This window comes from Carica papaya, chromosome 8, assembly GCF_054855325.1.
Source record: "Carica papaya isolate Zhongbai chromosome 8, ASM5485532v1, whole genome shotgun sequence".
Taxonomy (NCBI): Eukaryota; Viridiplantae; Streptophyta; class Magnoliopsida; order Brassicales; family Caricaceae; genus Carica; species Carica papaya.
In genome coordinates, this window is record NC_142316.1 from 17,371,239 (window position 1) to 17,384,093 (window position 12,855).

Consider the following 12,855-nt stretch of genomic DNA (forward strand, 5'->3'; position numbering starts at 1 on the left):
GTGTATGTATTTTCAGCACGAAATGAAACAGGTTCGATCATACCAGCACTAATGCAACGGATTCTATCAGAACTCCGTAGGTAAGGGTGCTTGGGCGAGAGTAGTCTAGCATGGGTTACCTCCTGCGAAGTCCTTATATTTCACCCATTTTCTTGTGAAGTCCTCGTGTTGCACCCATTTTTTTGCAGATGATTCTTTTGACGTTATGCGCGACTTGAATTATGGTCCTCAGGTTTATTTGCAAATGTGAGTCGCGGCGCTGTAGCATTTTACTTGATATTAGAACGAGAACGGGAGCTGCAGTGCGCACGCACAAGGAAACAAATGACGGGAGGGGGAAGAAAGGGGAATGAGTTTATGAATTTGCAGCGCGAAATTTAATAGGTGCGATCATACCAGCACTAATGTACTGGATCCCATCAGAACTCCGCAGTTAAGTGTGCTTGGGTGATATTAGTAGTCGGATGGGTGACCTCCTGGGAAGTTCTCGTGTCGCACCAATTTTTTTTCAGAATGGTCGTTCGACGTTACGCGCGTCTGGAACTAGGGTTCGCTGGTTTATACGCAAATGTGAGTCAAGAAGCAGGGGCGTTTTAATCGATATTAGAACGAGAAGGAGAGATGAAATGTGAACGCACAAGGAAACAAATGACGGAGGGGGAAGAGAGGAGAAGGAGTGTATGTATTTGCAGCGCGAAATTAAACAGGTTCGCGTACCAGCACTAAAGCCCCGGATCTTATCAGAACTCCGCAGTTAGGTGTGCTTGGGCGAGAGTATTACTCGGAAGGGTGACCTCTTGGGAAGTCCTTATATTTCACCCAATTTCTTGTGAAGTCCTCGTGTTACACCCATTTTTTTGCAGATGATTCTTTCGACGTTACGCGCGACTTGAATTATGGTCCTCAGGTTTATTCGCAAATGTGAGTCACGGCGCTGTAGCATTTTACTTGATATTAGAACGAGAACGGGAGGTGCAGCGCGCACGCACAAGGAAACAAATGACGGGAGGGGGAAGAAAAGAGAAGGAATGTATATATTTACAGCGCGAAACTAAACAGGTGCGATCATACCAGCACTAAAGCCCCGGATCCCATCAGAACTCCGTAGTTAAGTTTTCTTGGGTGAGATTAGTACTCGGATGGTTGACCTCTTGGGAAGTCCTCGTGTCGCAACAATTTTTTTTTAGACTGGTCGTTCGACGTTACGCGCGTCTGGAACTAGGGTCCGCTGGTTTATACGCAAATGTGAGTCAAGAAGCAGGGGCATTTTAATTGATATTAGAACGAGAATGAGAGGTGAAGTGTGAACGCACAAGGAAACAAATGACGGGAGGGGGAAGAAAGGAGGAGTGTATGTATTTGCAGCGCGAAATTAAAGAGGTGCGATCATAGCAGCACTAAAGCCTCGGATCCCATCAGAACTCCGCAGTTAAGTGTGCTTGGCGAGAATAGTACTCGGATGGGTGACCACCTGGGAAGCCCTCGTGTTGCACCTATTTTTTTTTGGATGGGTTGTTCGACGTTACGCGCGAATGGAATTATAAACCGCTGGTTCATTTGCAAAGGTGAGTCACGGTGCCGGAGCATATTACTTGATATTAGAACGAGAAAGAGAGATGCAGAGTGCACGCACAAGGAAACAAATGAAGGGAGGGGGGATGGGAGTAGAAAGAGTGTATGTATTTACAGTGCAGAATGAAACATGAGGGATCATACCAGCACTAATGCAACGGATTCTATTAGAACTCCACAGTTAAGGGTGCTTGGGTGAGAAAAGTACTCGGATGGGTGACATCCTGCGAAGTCCTTATATTTCACCCATTTTTTTGGGAGGTCCTCGTGTTGCACCCATCTTTTTACAGATGATTCTTTCGACGTTACGCGCGACTTGATTTATGGTCCGCAGGTTTATTCGCAAATGTGAGTCACGGCGCCGTGGCATTTTACTTGATATTAGAACGAGTACGGGAGGTGCAGTGTGCACGCACAAGGAAACAAATGACGGGAGGAGGAAGAAAAGAGAAGGAGTGTATGTATTTGAAGCGCAAAATTAAACAAGTGGCATCATACCAGCACTAATGCACTGGATCCCTTCAGAACTATGCAGTTAAGCGTGCTTGGGCGAGAGTAGTACTCGGATGGATGACCTCTTGGGAAGTCCTCGTATCGCAACAATTTTTTTTCAGATGGGTCGTTCGACGTTACGCGCGACTGGAACTATGGTCCGCTGGTTTATACGCAAATGTGAGTCAAGAATCAGGGGCATTTTAATCGATATTAGAACGAGAATGAGAGGTGCAGTGTGAACGCACAAGGAAACAAATGACGGGAGGGGGAAGAAAGGAGGAGTGTATGTATTTGCAGCGCGAAATTAAAGAGGTGCAATCATAGCAGCACTAAAGCCCCGGATCCCATTAGAACTCCGCAGTTAAGTGTGCTTGGGCGAGAGTAGTACTCGGATGGGTGACGACCTGGGAAGCCCTCATGTTGCACCAATTTTTTTCGGATGGGTTGTTCGACGTTACGCGCGAATGGAATTATAAATCGCTGGTTCATTTGCAAAGGTGAGTCACGGTGCAGGGGCATATTACTTGATATTAGAATGAGAAAGAGAGATACAGAGTGCACGCACAAGGAAACAAATGACGGGAGGGGGAAGAAAGGAGAAGGAGTTTATGTATTTGCAGCACGGAATTAAACGGGTGCGATCATACCAGCACTAATGCACCGGATCCCATCAGAACTCCGCAGTTAAGTGTTCTTGGGCGAGAGTAGTACTCGGATGGGTGACCTCTTGGGAAGTCTTTGTGTCGCACCAATTTTTTTTCAGACGGGTCGTTCGACGTTACGCGCGACTGGAACTAGGGTCCGCTGGTTTATACGCAAATCTGAGTCAAGAAGCAGGGGCATTTTAATCGATATTTGAACGAGAACGAGAGGTGTAGTGTGAACGCACAAGGAAACAATTGATGGGAGGGGGAGGGAAGGAGAAAAAGTGTATGTATTTGCAGCGCAGAATGAAACAGGTGCGATAATACCAGCACTAATGCAACGGATTCTATCAGAACTCCGTAGGTAAGGGTGCTTGGGCGAGAGTAGTAATAGCATGGGTTACCTCCTGCGAAGTCCTTATATTTCACCCATTTTCTTGTGAAGTTCTCGTGTTGCACCCATTTTTTTGCAGATGATTCTTTCGACGTTACGCGCGACTTGAATTATGGTCCTCAGGTTTATTCGCAAACGTGAGTCACGGCGCTGTAGCATTTTACTTGATAATTGAACGAGAACGGGAGGTTTAGCGCGCACAAACAAGGAAACAAATGACGGGAGGGGGAAGAAAAGAAAAGGAGTATATGTATTTGCAGCGCGAAACTAAACAGGTGCAATCATACCACGCACAAGGAAACAGGGGCATTTTAATCGATATTAGAACGAGAATGAGAGATGCAGAGTGCACGCACAAGGAAACAAATGACGGGAGGGGGGATGGAGGGAGAAAAAGTGTATGTATTTGCAGCGTAGAATGAAACATGAGCAATCATACCAGCACCAATGCAACGGATTCTATCAGAACTCCGCAAGTTAATGGTGCTTGGGCGAGAGTAGCACTAGGATGGGTGACCTCCTGCGAAGTCCTTATATTTCACCCATTTTCTTAGGAAGTCCTCGTGTTGCACCCATTTTTTTGCAGATGATTCTTTCGACGATACGCGCGACTTGAATTATGGTCATCAGGTTTATTCGCAAATGTGAGTCACGACACCTTAGCATTTTACTTGATATTAGAACGAGCACGGGAGGTGCAGTGCGCACGCACAAGGAAACAAATGACGGGAGGGGGAAGAAAGGAGAAGGAGTTTATGTATTTGCAGCGCGAAATTAAACGGGTGCGATCATACCAGCACTAATGCACCGGATCCCATCAGAACTCCGCAGTTAAGTGCGCTTGGGCGAGAGTGGTACTCGGATTGGTGACCTCCTGGGAAGTCCTTGTGTCGCACCAATTTTTTTTCAGACGGGTCGTTCGACGTTACGCGCGACTGGAACTAGGGTTCGGTTGTTTATACGCAAATGTGAGTCAAGAAGCAGGGGCATTTTAATCGATATTAGAACGAGAAGGAGAGGTGCAGTGTGAATGCACAAGGAAACAATTGATGGGAGGGGGAGGGAAGGAGAAGGAGTGTATGTATTTTCAGCACGAAATGAAACAGGTGCGATCATACCAGCACTAATGCAATGGATTCTATCAGAACTCCGTAGGTAAGGGTGCTTGGGCGAGAGTAGTACTAGCATGGGTTACCTCCTGCGAAGTCCTTATATTTCACCCATTTTTTTGTGAAGTCCTCATGTCGCACCAATTTTTTTTCAAACGGGTTGTTCGACGTTACGTGCGTCTGGAACTAGGGTCCGCTGGTTTATACGCAAATGTGAGTCAAGAAGCAGGGGCATTTTAATCGATATTAGAACGAGAATGAGAGGTGAAGTGTGAACGCACAAGAAACAAATGACGGGAGGGGGAAGAAAGGAGGAGTGTATGTATTTGCAGCGCGAAATTAAACAGGTGCGATCATACCAGCACTAAAGCTCCGGATCCCATCAGAACTCCGCAGCTAAGTGTGCTTGGGCGAGGGTGGTACTCGAATGGGTGACCACTTGGGAAGCCCTCTTGTTGCACCTATTTTTTTTCGGATGGGTTGTTCGACGTTACGCGCGAATGGAATTATAAACCGCTGGTTCATTTGCAAAGGTGAGTCATGGTGCCGGGGAATATTACTTGATATTAGAACAAGAAAGAGTGATGCAGAGTGCACGCACAAGAAAACAAATGACGGGAGGGGGGAAGGGAGGAGAAAGAGTGTATGTATTTGCAGTGCAGAATGAAACATGAGGGATCATACCAGCACTAATGCAACGGATTCTATCAGAACTCCGCAGTTAAGGGTGCTTGGGCGAGAAAAGTACTTGGATGGGTGACCTCCTGCGAAGTCCTTATATTTCACCCATTTTCTTAGGAGGTCGTCGTGTTGCACCCATCTTTTTGCAGATGATTCTTTCGACGTTACGCGCGACTTGATTTCTGGTCCGCAGTTTTATTCGCAAATGTGAGTCACGGCGCCGTGGCATTTTACTTGATATTAGAACGAGTACGGGAGGTGCAGTGCGCACGCACAAGGAAACAAATTACGGGAGGAGGAAGAAAAGAGAAGGAGTGTATGTATTTGAAGCGCAAAATTAAACAAGTGGCATCATACCAGAACTAATGCACTTGATCCCATCAGAACTCTGCAGTTAAGTGTGCTTGGGCGAGAGTAGTACTCGGATGGGTGACCTCCTGCGAAATCCTTATATTTCACCCATTTTCTTAGGAAGTCCTCGTGTTGCGCCCATTTTTTTGCAGATAATTCTTTCGACGATACGCGCGACTTGAATTATGGTCATCAGGTTTATTCGCAAATGTGAGTCACAGCACCGTAGCATTTTACTTGATATTAGAACGAGTACGGGAGGTGCAGTGCGCACGCACAAGGAAACAAATGACGGGAGGGGGAAGAATGGAGAAGGAGTTTATGTATTTGCAGCGCGGAATTAAAGGGGTACGATCATACCAGCACTAATGCGCCGGATCCCATCCGAACTCCGCAGTTAATTGTGCTTGGGCGAGAGTAGTACTCGGATTGGTGACCTCCTGGGAAGTCCTCGTGTCGCACCAATTTTTTTTCAGATGGGTTGTTCGACGTTACGCGCGATTGGAAACAAATGACGGGAGGGGGGATGGGAGGAGAAAGAGTATGTATTTGCAGTGCAGAATGAAACATGAGGGATCATACCAGCACTAATGCAACGGATTCTATCAGAACTCCGCAGTTAAGGGTTCTTGGGCGAGAAAAGTACTCGGATGGGTGACCTCCTGCGAAGTCCTTATATTTCACCCATTTTCTTGGGAGGTCGTCGTGTTGCACCCATCTTTTTGCAGATGATTCTTTTGACGTTACGCGCGACTTGATTTATGGTCCGCAGGTTTATTCGCAAATGTGAGTCACGGAGCTGTGGTATTTTACTTGATATTAGAACGAGTACGGGAGGTGCAGTGCGCACGCACAAGGAAACAAATGACGGGAGGAGGAAGAAAAGAGAAGGAGTGTATGTATTTGAAGCGCAAAATTAAACAAGTGGCATCATACCAGTACTAATGCATTGGATCCCATCAGAACTCTGCAGTTAAGCGTGCTTGGGTGAGAGTAGTACTCGGAAGGGTGACCTCTTGGGAAGTCCTCGTATTGCAATAATTTTTTTTTAGATGGGTCGTTCGACGTTACGCACGACTGGAACTTTGGTCCGCTGGTTTATACGCAAATGTGAGTCAAGAATCAGGGGCATTTTAATCGATATTAGAACGAGAAGGAGAGGTGCAGTGTGAACGCACAAGGAAACAAATGATTGGAGGGGGGAGGGAAGAAGGAGTGTATGTATTTTCAGCACGAAATTAAACAGCTGCGGTCACACCAGCACAAATGCACCGGATCCCATCAGAACTCCGTAGTTAAGTGTGCTTTGGCAAAAGTAGTACAATAATGCGTTACCTCCTGGGAAGTTCTCGTTTTGCACCCATTTTCTTTTTTTCAGATGTGCAGTTCGACGTTACGCGCGACTTTAATTATGGTCCGCAGATTTATTTGCAAATGTGAGTCACGACGCCATGGCATTTTACTTGATATTTGAACGACAACGAGAGGTGCAGTGCGCACGCACAAGGAAACAAATGACGGGAGGGGGAATAAAGGTGAAGGAGTTTATGTATTTGCAGCGCAAAATTAAACAGTTGCTATCATACCAGCACTAATGCACCGGATCCCATCCGAACTCCGCAGTTAAGTGTGCTTGGGCGAGAGTAGTACTCGGATGGGTGACCTACTGGGAAGTCCTCTTGTCGTATTAATTTTTTTTCAGACGGGTCTTCGACGTTACGCGTGACAAGAACTAGGGTCCATTGGTTTATAAGCAAATGTGAGTCAAGAAGCAAGGGCATTTTAATCGATATTAGAACGAAAAAGAGAGATGCAGAGTGCACGCACAAAGAAACAAATGACGGGAGGGGGGATGGAGGGAGAAAAAGTGTATGTATTTGCAGCGCAGAATGAAACGTGAGCAATCGTACCAGCACGAATGCAACAGATTCTATCAGAAATTCGCAAGTTAAGGGTGCTTGGGCGAGAGTAGCACTAGGATGGGTGACCTCCTGCGAAGTCCTTATATTTCACCCATTTTCTTTGGAAGTCCTCGTGTTGCACCCATTTTTCTGCAGATGATTCTTTCGACGATAAGTGCGACTTGAATTATGGTCCTCAGGTTCATTCACAAATGTGAGTCACGGCACCTTAGCATTTTATTGATATTACAACGAGCACGGGAGGTGCAGTGCGCACGCACAAGGAAACAAATTACGGGAGAGGGAAGAAATGAGAAGGAGTTTATGTATTTGCAGCACAGAATTAAACGGGTGCGATCATACCAGCACTAATGCACCGGATCCCATCAGAACTCTGCAGTTAAGTGTGCTTGGGCGAGAGTAGTACTCGGATGGGTGACCTATTGGGAAGTCCTCGTGTCGCACCAATTTTTTTTCAGACGGGTTATTCGACGTTACGCGCGACTGGAACTATGGTCCGCTGGTTTATACGCAAATGTGAGTCAAGAAGCAGGGGCATTTTAAACGATATTAGAACGAGAAGGAGAGGTGTAGTGTGAACGCACAAGGAAACAATTGATGGGAGGGGGAGGGAAGGAGAAAAAGTGTATGTATTTGCAGCGCAGAATGAAACAGGTGCGATCATACCAGCACTAATGCAACGGATTCTATCAGAACTCCATAGGTAAGGGTGCTTGGGCGAGAGTAGTAATAGCATGGGTTACCTCCTGCGAAGTCCTTATATTTCACCCATTTTCTTGTGAAGTCCTCGTGTTTCACCCATTTTTTTGCAGATGATTCTTTCGACGTTACGCGCGACTTGAATTATGGTCCTCAGGTTTATTCGCAAATGTGAGTCACGGCGCTGTAGCATTTTACTTGATATTAGAACGAGAACGGGAGGTTTAGCGCGCACGAACAAGGAAACAAATGACGGGAGGAGGAAGAAAAGAGAAGGACTGTATGTATTTCCAGCGCAAAACTAAACAGGTGTGATCATACCAGCACTAAAGCCCCGGATCCCATCAGATCTCCGCAGTTAATTGTGCTTGGGTGAGAGTAGTACTCAGATGGGTGACCTCTTGGGAAGTCCTCGTGTCGCACAAATTTTTTTTCAGACGGGTCGTTCGACGTTACGCGCGACTGAAACTAGGGTCCGCTAGTTTATACGCAAATGTGAGTCAAGAAGCAGGGGCATTTTAATCGATATTAGAACGAGAAGGATAGGTGCAGTGTGAACGCACAAGGAAACAATTGATGGGAGGGGGAGGGAAGGAGAAGGAGTGTTTGTATTTTCAGCACGAAATGAAACAGGTGCGATCATACCATCACTAATGCAACGGATTCTATCAGAACTCCGTAGGTAAGGGTGCTTGGGCGAGAGTAGTACTAGCATGGGTTACCTCCTGCGAAGTCCTTATATTTCACCCATTTTCTTGGGTGGTCCTCGTGTTGCACCCATCTTTTTGCAGATGATTCTTTCGATGTTACGCGCGACTTGATTTATGGTCCGCAGGTTTATTTACAAATGTGAGTCACGGCGCTGTGGCATTTTACTTGATATTAGAACGAGTACAGAAGGTGCAGTGCGCACGCACAAGGAAACAAATGACGGATGAGGAAGAAAAGAGAATGAGTGTATGTATTTATAGTGCAAAATTAAACAAGCGGCATCATACCAGCACTAATGCACTGGATCCTATCAGTACTCTGCAGTTAATTGTGCTTTGGCGAGAGTAGTACTCGGATGGGTGACCTCTTAGGAGGTCCTCGTATCGCAACAATTTTTTTTTAGATAGTTCGTTCGACGTTACGCGCGACTGGAACTATGGTCCGCTGGTTTATACGCAAATGTGAGTCAAGAATCAGGGGCATTTTAATCGATATTAGAACGAGAAGGAGAGGTGCAGTGTGAACGCACAAGGAAACAAATGATGGGAGGGGGGGAGGGAAAAAGGAGTGTATGTATTTTCAGCACGAAATTAAACAGGTGCGGTCACACTAGCACAAATGCACCGGATCCCATCAGAACTCCGTAGTTAAGTGTGCTTTGGCGAAAGTAGTACAATGATGGGTTACCTCCTGGGAAGTTCTCGTGTTGCACCCATTTTCTTTTCTTCAGTTGTGCCGTTCGACGTTACGCGTGACTTTAATTATGGTCCGCAGATTTATTCGCAAATATGAGTCACGGCGCCGTGGTATTTTACTTCATATTTGAACGAGCACGAGAGGTGCAGTGCCCACGCATAAGGAAACAAATGACGGGAGGGGGAAGAAAGGAGAAGGAGTTTATGTATTTGCAGCGCGAAATTAAACAGGTGCGATCATACCAGCACAAATGCACCGGATCCCATCAGAACTCCGCAGTTAAGTGTGCTTTGGGGAAAGTATTACAATGATGGGTTACCTCGTGGGAAGTTCTCGTGTTGCACCCATTTTTTTTTTTTCAGATGTGCCGTTCGATGTTACACGCGACTTTAATTATGGTCCGCAGATTTATTCGCCAATGTGAGTCACGGCGCCGTGGCATTTTACTTGATATTTGAACGAGAACGAGAGGTGCAGTGCGCACGCACAAGGAAACAAATGACGGGAGGGGGAAGAAAGGGGAAGGAATTTATGTATTTGCAGCGAAAAATTTAACAGGTGCGATCATACTAGCACTAATGCACTGGATCCCATTAGAACTCCGCAGTTAAGTGTGCTTGGGTGAGAGTAGTACTCGGATGGGTGACCTTCTGGGAAGTTCTCGTGTCGCACTAAATTTTTTTTAGACGGGTCGTTCGACGTTATGCGTAACTGGAACTAGGGCCCCCTGGTTCATACGCAAATGTGAGTCAAGAAGCATGGGCATTTTAATCGATATTAGAATGAGAAGGAGAGATGCAGAATGCACGCAAAAGGAAACAAATGACGGGAGGGGGGATGGAGGGAGAAAAAGTGAATGTATTTGCAGCGCAGAATGAAACATGAGCAATCATACCAGCACCAATGCGACGGATTCTATCAGAACTCCGCAACTTAAGGGTGCTTGGACGAGAGTAGCACTAGGATGGGTGACCTCCTGCAAAGTCCTTATATTTCACCAATTTTCTTAGGAAGTCCTCGTGTTGCACCCATTTTTTTGTAGATGATTCTTTCGACGATATGCGCGACTTGAATTATGGTCGTCAGGTTTATTCGCAAATGTGAGTCACGGCACCGTAGCATTTTACTTGATATTAGAACGAGAACGAGAGGTGCAGTGTGCACGCACAAGGAAACAAATGACGGGAGGGGGAAGAAATGAGAAGGAGTTTGTGTATTTGCAGTGCAAAATTAAACAGGTGCGATCATACCAGCACTAATGCACCGGATCCCATTAGAATTCCGCAGTTAAGTGTGCTTGGACGAGAGTAGTACTCGGATGGGTGACCTCTTGGGAAGTCCTCGTGTCGCACTAATTTTTTTTTTCAGACGGGTCGTTCGACGTTACGCGCAACTGGAACTAGGGTCCGCTGGTTTATACGCAAATGTGAGTCAAGAAGCAGGGGCATTTTAATTGATATTAGAACGAGAAGGAGACATGCAGAGTGCACGCAAAAGGAAACAAATGCCGGGAGGGGGGATGGAGGGAGAAAAAGTGTATGTATTTGCAGCGCAGAATGAAACATGAGCAATCATACCAGCACCAATGCAACGGATTCTATCAGAACTCCGCAGGTTAAGGGTGCTTAGGCGAGAGAAGTACTAGGATGGGTGACCTCCTGCGAAGTCCTTATATTTCACCCATTTTCTTAGGAAGTCCTCGTGTTGCACCCATTTTTTTTGCAGATGATTCTTTCGACGATACGCGCGACTTGAATTATGGTCCTCATGTTTATTTGCAAATGTGAGTAACGGCATCATAGCATTTTACTTGATATTAGAACGAACACAGGAGGTGCAGTGCACCCGCACAAGGAAACAAATGACGGGAGGGAGAAGAAAGGAGAAGGAGTTTGTGTATTTGCAGTGCGAAATTAAACAGGTGCGATCATACCAGCACTAATGCACCGGATCCTATTAGAATTTCGCAGTTAAGTGTGCTTGGGCGAGAGTAGTACTCGGATGGGTGACCTCTTGGGAAGTCCTCGTGTCGCACTAATTTTTTTTTTCAGACGGGTCGTTCGACGTTACGCGCGACTTGAACTAGGGTCCGCTGGTTTATACGCAAATGTGAGTCAAGAAGCAGGGGCATTTTAATTGATATTAGAACGAGAAGGAGACATGCAGAGTGCACGCAAAAGGAAACAAATGACGGGAGGGGGGATGGAGGGAGAAAAAGTGTATGTATTTGCAGCGCAGAATGAAACATAAGCAATCATACCAGCACCAATGCAACGGATTCTATCAGAACTCCGCAGGTTAAGGGTGCTTAGGCGAGAGAAGCACTAGGATGGGTGACCTCCTGCGAAGTCCTTATATTTCACCCATTTTCTTAGGAAGTCCTCGTGTTGCACCCATTTTTTTGCAGATGATTCTTTCGACGATACGCGCGACTTGAATTATGGTTCTCATGTTTATTTGCAAATGTGAGTAACGACATCATAGCATTTTACTTGATATTAGAACGAGCACAGGAGGTGCAGTGCACCCGCACAAGGAAACAAATGACGGGAGGGGGAAGAAAGGAGAAGGAGTTTATGTATTTGCAGCGTGGAATTAAACGGTTGCGATCATACAAGCACAAATGCACCGGATCCCATCAGAACTCTGCAGTTAAGTGTGCTTTGGGGAAAGTAGTACAATGATGGGTTACCTCCTGGGAAGTTCTCGTGTTGCACCCATTTTCTTTTTTTCAGATGTGTCGTTCGACGTTACGCGCGTCTTTAATTATGGTCCGCAGATTTATTCGCAAATGTGAGTCACGGCGCCGTGGCATTTTACTTGATATTTAAACGAGAACGAGAGGTGCAGTGCGCACGCACAAGGAAACAAATGACGGGAGGGGGAAGAAAGGAGAAGGAGTTTGTGTATTTGCAGCACGAAATTAAACAGGTGCGATCATACTAGCACTAATGCACCGGATCCCATCAGAACTCCGCAGTTAAGTGTGCTTGGGTGAGATTAGTACTCCGATGGGTGACCTCTTGGGAAGTCCTCGTGTCGCACTAATTTTTTTTTTCAGACGGGTCGTTTGACGTTACGCGCGACTGGAACTAGGGTCCACTGGTTTATACGCAAATGTGAGTCAAGAAGCAGGGGCATTTTAATCGATATTAGAACGAGAAAGAGATATGCAAAGTGCACGCACAAGGAAACAAATGACGGGAGAGGGGATGGAGGGAGAAAAAGTGTATGTATTTGCAGCGCAGAATGAAACATGAGCAATCATACCAGCACCAATGCAACGTATTCTATCAGAACTCCGCAAGTTAAGGGTGCTTGGGCGAGAGTAGCACTGGGATGGGTGACCTCCGGCGAAGTCCTTATATTTCACCCATTTTCTTAGGAAGTCCTCGTGTTGCACCTATTTTTTTGCAGATGATTCTTTCGACGATACGTGCGACTTGAATTATGGTCCTCAGGTTTATTCGCAAATGTGAGTCACGGCACCGTAGCATTTTACTTGATATTAGAACGAGCACGGGAGGTGCAGTGCGCACGCACAAGGAAACAAATGACGGGAGGGGGAAGAAAGGAGAAGG

At 46.2% G+C, this 12,855-nt stretch overlaps 1 non-coding gene and 20 pseudogenes across 1 annotated transcript; all 21 read left to right on the forward strand.

The window, feature by feature from the left end:
* The first annotated feature begins 382 nt into the window (after window positions 1-382).
* LOC148245452 (5S ribosomal RNA) lies at window positions 383-501 on the forward strand (annotated as a pseudogene).
* A 556-nt stretch (window positions 502-1,057) lies between these two features.
* Window positions 1,058-1,176, forward strand: LOC148245453 (5S ribosomal RNA; annotated as a pseudogene).
* Window positions 1,177-1,378: 202 nt separating this feature from the next.
* Window positions 1,379-1,496, forward strand: LOC148245454 (5S ribosomal RNA; annotated as a pseudogene).
* A 561-nt stretch (window positions 1,497-2,057) lies between these two features.
* LOC148245455 (5S ribosomal RNA) lies at window positions 2,058-2,175 on the forward strand (annotated as a pseudogene).
* A 202-nt stretch (window positions 2,176-2,377) lies between these two features.
* On the forward strand, window positions 2,378-2,496 carry LOC148245456 (5S ribosomal RNA; annotated as a pseudogene).
* Window positions 2,497-2,700: 204 nt separating this feature from the next.
* Window positions 2,701-2,819, forward strand: LOC148245457 (5S ribosomal RNA; annotated as a pseudogene).
* A 1,066-nt stretch (window positions 2,820-3,885) lies between these two features.
* On the forward strand, window positions 3,886-4,004 carry LOC148245458 (5S ribosomal RNA; annotated as a pseudogene).
* A 555-nt stretch (window positions 4,005-4,559) lies between these two features.
* LOC148245459 (5S ribosomal RNA) lies at window positions 4,560-4,678 on the forward strand (annotated as a pseudogene).
* A 560-nt stretch (window positions 4,679-5,238) lies between these two features.
* Window positions 5,239-5,357, forward strand: LOC148245460 (5S ribosomal RNA; annotated as a pseudogene).
* A 235-nt stretch (window positions 5,358-5,592) lies between these two features.
* On the forward strand, window positions 5,593-5,711 carry LOC148245461 (5S ribosomal RNA; annotated as a pseudogene).
* Window positions 5,712-6,169: 458 nt separating this feature from the next.
* LOC148245462 (5S ribosomal RNA) lies at window positions 6,170-6,287 on the forward strand (annotated as a pseudogene).
* A 531-nt stretch (window positions 6,288-6,818) lies between these two features.
* LOC148245463 (5S ribosomal RNA) lies at window positions 6,819-6,937 on the forward strand (annotated as a pseudogene).
* A 559-nt stretch (window positions 6,938-7,496) lies between these two features.
* On the forward strand, window positions 7,497-7,615 carry LOC148245464 (5S ribosomal RNA). Its single transcript, XR_015814851.1, has one exon. It is a non-coding gene; the product is annotated as a 5S ribosomal RNA (ribosomal RNA).
* Window positions 7,616-8,174: 559 nt separating this feature from the next.
* LOC148245465 (5S ribosomal RNA) lies at window positions 8,175-8,293 on the forward strand (annotated as a pseudogene).
* Window positions 8,294-9,174: 881 nt separating this feature from the next.
* On the forward strand, window positions 9,175-9,293 carry LOC148245466 (5S ribosomal RNA; annotated as a pseudogene).
* Window positions 9,294-9,502: 209 nt separating this feature from the next.
* Window positions 9,503-9,621, forward strand: LOC148245467 (5S ribosomal RNA; annotated as a pseudogene).
* Window positions 9,622-9,830: 209 nt separating this feature from the next.
* Window positions 9,831-9,949, forward strand: LOC148245468 (5S ribosomal RNA; annotated as a pseudogene).
* A 561-nt stretch (window positions 9,950-10,510) lies between these two features.
* LOC148245469 (5S ribosomal RNA) lies at window positions 10,511-10,629 on the forward strand (annotated as a pseudogene).
* A 564-nt stretch (window positions 10,630-11,193) lies between these two features.
* On the forward strand, window positions 11,194-11,312 carry LOC148245470 (5S ribosomal RNA; annotated as a pseudogene).
* Window positions 11,313-11,875: 563 nt separating this feature from the next.
* Window positions 11,876-11,994, forward strand: LOC148245471 (5S ribosomal RNA; annotated as a pseudogene).
* Window positions 11,995-12,203: 209 nt separating this feature from the next.
* LOC148245472 (5S ribosomal RNA) lies at window positions 12,204-12,322 on the forward strand (annotated as a pseudogene).
* Window positions 12,323-12,855: the final 533 nt, after the last annotated feature.